Source organism: Aplysia californica, unplaced genomic scaffold (genome assembly GCF_000002075.1).
Source record: "Aplysia californica isolate F4 #8 unplaced genomic scaffold, AplCal3.0 scaffold00359, whole genome shotgun sequence".
NCBI lineage: Eukaryota > Metazoa > Mollusca > Gastropoda > Aplysiida > Aplysiidae > Aplysia > Aplysia californica.
In genome coordinates this window covers 371,940-375,056 of record NW_004797629.1, presented here as the reverse complement: position 1 = coordinate 375,056, position 3,117 = coordinate 371,940, and the positions used below count along the sequence as shown (strand labels likewise).

At 36.9% G+C, this 3,117-nt stretch overlaps 1 protein-coding gene across 1 annotated transcript in view; it reads right to left on the bottom strand.

Moving 5' to 3' along the window:
* LOC101854104 overlaps positions 1–639 on the bottom strand; it is a gene marked incomplete in the record, with an annotated part of 38,966 nt that extends 38,327 nt beyond the window's left edge. Inside the window, 1 exon segment of the mRNA XM_035971010.1 lies at positions 546–639.
* Positions 640–3,117: the final 2,478 nt, after the last annotated feature.

Below are 3,117 nucleotides of genomic sequence, written 5' to 3'. Positions count from 1 at the left end.
TCTCTCTGTCTCTTTCTCAGTCTCTTACTCTCTCTCTTTATGTCTCTCTGCCTCTCACCTTCTCCTTCTCCCTGTGTTTCTTCTTAACTTTCGTTCTTTTTCTCTCTTTGTCTCTTTCTATCACTCTCTTTATCTTTTTTTTTTGTCTCTCTATTCCTTTATATCTTCCTTTTTCTTTTTCATTCCCCTTTGCTCTTTTTTATTTATCTCATTCTTTCTTTGAGTGTCTCCCTGTTTTCTTCCTTCTTTTTCTTCTTTCTCTTTTCTTTCTTTCTTCCTTTCTTTTTGTTTCTTTCGCTCTCTCTTTCTCTCTCCCCCCTCTTTCTCTCTTCACTCTCTCTTTCTCTGTCTCTCTCTCCCATCTCTCTCCCTCCCTCTATCCTTCCCTCTTTCTCTCTCTCTCTCTCTCTCTCTCTCTCTCTCTCTCTCTCTCTCTCTCTCTCTCTCGCATACAACATTGCACACACATTAAAAACCCTCACAACATACTCACGCACACAACGCACAAACACAGGATCAAACGCTATCATAACTGTATACCCTACCTGAGGATGTGCTTCCTGGACAATTCCCGAACTTTTAGGGCCCAGATCTGGGCAGCCAGAGGGTTCACCTTAGGTCGAGTGTCATCCTGACTCTCATAAAACAAAAATATATTAGAAAACAATAAAATAGACTGTTGGACTTTCAAAGGGATAATCGACACGCTTCAGATCGTTTTCAAGGTAAACATACTGGAGGAATCGTGGGGAAATCAATCGCTCGTCAAGATAATGTAATCATTCAAGCCGGCATTGTTCTGACCGCGGGCTAATTTTTCTCATATTATTTTCTTTCTCTGCTCAGTACCTCTTGAACGTGTCTATTGAATGACACATTTTTGTGTTGTCTTTACTGAAAAATGATGATCAAAAGGCACCAAAAAATGTAAATTGTCATTTTTCCAGCACCATCAAAATATGGAAGATACCAAACTTCGGTGGCCATTTTCTCAGAAAATGTTACCTCCGACACAAGGTGACCAATACCCCATTCAAACGCCAATATCTCTTGTTCTTATCAAGATAGATCAGGGTATTTACAAACCAAAAGCAGGACATATTGAACAAGCTTTACGATGATAGCAATAACTCCATAAACCTTAAGCTTGACAAGCGACTGATACAAATTTGTTCTAACACAGATAGGTGTTTTACGCCCCCATCAATACAATTAAGATTATTGAAAAGGATAACGTAGTATTTCGTTGTCCGCATCTTTCAACCTTCTTTTCTTTGTTACATTTCTAGTCTTCAGCCCTTATTTGACCTAATTGAGTTGAAATTGCCGTAAAACTCTTACTACAACTTAAAAAAGGGATTTAAAAAATGCACAGCTGCATTTCATGTTTGAAATGGGACACCAAAATTTTAAAAAAGATAAGGCAATCTGAATTTAAGATATGGAATGGTGAAAGGGGAGATAGGAATGTTTAGTTAACATAAGATGGATGATGGTGAAATATAAGGTTTGATCCACTCCAATGAGTCTTAAAAGGTAGCACTCATCATTAAATGATTACATCATCTAACTTTCAAGCGACTCTGACAATAAAAACAGCAAAGACAACCATCACCACCATCAACACAATAACAACAAAACAACAAAACAGCTGCAACAACAGCAACAACAGCAACAACAACAACAACAACAACAGCAACAACATTGTTATCATCATTACCAACAACATCAAATACGCTGCATGTAACCATACACTCTCACCCCCACCAGAAGTAGACCTCCAAAGAGTATAACACAAGCACAAAGTGACGCCAACAACAGCAGTAAAAACACCAAAACCACAACCACCATCACCCCCTCCACCCAACAACACCAGCAAAAACAACAGTCACAACAAATGCTTAACCCTATTTGTACATCGTGGGGTAGTTTTATACCCCTCGGGGCTGTATTCTTCACATTTTAGAATACTTATAGTGCAAAAAATCTCTTTGGAACTTTCAGTATTTCTCAAAATATCATTTTGTCAGACTGCTATGCAAAGCAGAAGGTTCGGATTAACGATTAAATTTCCTCTTTGGAAAGTGGTGGCACAGAGTTTCCCACGTCGTAAGGACACGATAGTAAAACACGGCGTACGGATAGGATTAACCTGTAAAGGTGTCTCACCTCTGCCAAAAGAAGACCTCCAAAGAGTACAACACAAGCACGTTTTCCACATCGTAAGAACACGATAGTAAAACACGACGTACGGATAGGATTAACCTGTAAAGGTGTCTCACCTGTGCCAAAAGAAGACCTCCAAAGAGTACGACACAAACACCAAGTGACGTCAGACACCTCTGTGTTTGGAACATGGTCACACTTCTCCTAGATGGCCTGGTGGTTTGGAAACGAAATCATTGCTACATATTTTTTTTCTCCAAAAAGTATTGCTATATTTCGAAAAGTATACCCACATATCTATGATTGATAAAAAGAACAACAAAAAGAAAACAATAAAAAAAAAAACAACTACAGCAACAACAACAACAAAAAACAACAACAACAAAAAACAACAACAGCAAATCCTAATGCAATATTAATGCGGAAAAATTGACATAATAAATTTTATGAGAAAAACATTGCTATATTTTTCATAAAGAAATTTTTATACTATTATTCTTACGAGAAATACTAGTGGTGATATAGTATTCAAGAGAAAAAAGAATACGGCTTTATTTACTTTTTGAAAAGCAGAATGTACAACATAAAGCTACGTAAAGCAGAATAGCTTTGTTTACGATAAAGAGCTACATTAAACACTACTGCAGTATCTACTAAAAAGGAAAACACTGTTAATACCTATAAGAAAAAATGTATTGCTAGATTAAATAGAAGAGTGGTGTCTGTTCAAGAGAAAATTGGTGTATTCACGAGGAAATTACAACGCTAGTATATTTACGAGATGGAAAAAAAGAACAATAAAAACAAATACTAGCATAATATTAATCAGAAAAAGCATTTGAACATTCATGGGGGGTCTGCCTCTCACCTTCTCCTTCTCCCTGTGTTTCTTCTTAACTTTCGTTCTTTTTCTCTCTTTGTCTCTTTCTATCACTCTCTTTATCTTTTTTT